Source organism: Erinaceus europaeus, chromosome 11 (genome assembly GCF_950295315.1).
Source record: "Erinaceus europaeus chromosome 11, mEriEur2.1, whole genome shotgun sequence".
In the NCBI taxonomy this organism is placed as follows: Eukaryota; Metazoa; Chordata; class Mammalia; order Eulipotyphla; family Erinaceidae; genus Erinaceus; species Erinaceus europaeus.
In genome coordinates, this window is record NC_080172.1 from 595,176 (window position 1) to 595,595 (window position 420).

The window sequence follows — 420 nt, forward strand, 5'->3', positions numbered from 1 at the left end:
GGGGGAGAGGGAGAGGCAGAGGGAGAGGCAGAGGGAGAGGGAGAGGGAGAGGGAGAGGCAGAGGGAGAGAGAGAGGGAGAGGCAGAGGGAGAGGGAGAGGGAGAGGCAGAGGGAGAGGGAGAGGCAGAGGCAGAGGGAGAGGCAGAGGGAGAGGGAGAGGGAGAGGGAGAGGGAGAGGGAGAGGGAGAGGGAGAGGGAGAGGGAGAGGCAGAGGGAGAGGGAGAGGGAGAGGGAGAGGCAGAGGAGAGGGAGAGGGAGAGGGAGAGGGAGAGGCAGAGGCAGAGGGAGAGGAGAGACAGAGGGAGAGGGAGAGGCAGAGGGAGAGGGAGAGGCAGAGGCAGAGGAGAGGCAGAGGGAGAGGGAGAGGGAGAGGGAGAGGGAGAGGGAGAGGGAGAGGGAGAGGGAAAGGCAGAGGGAGAG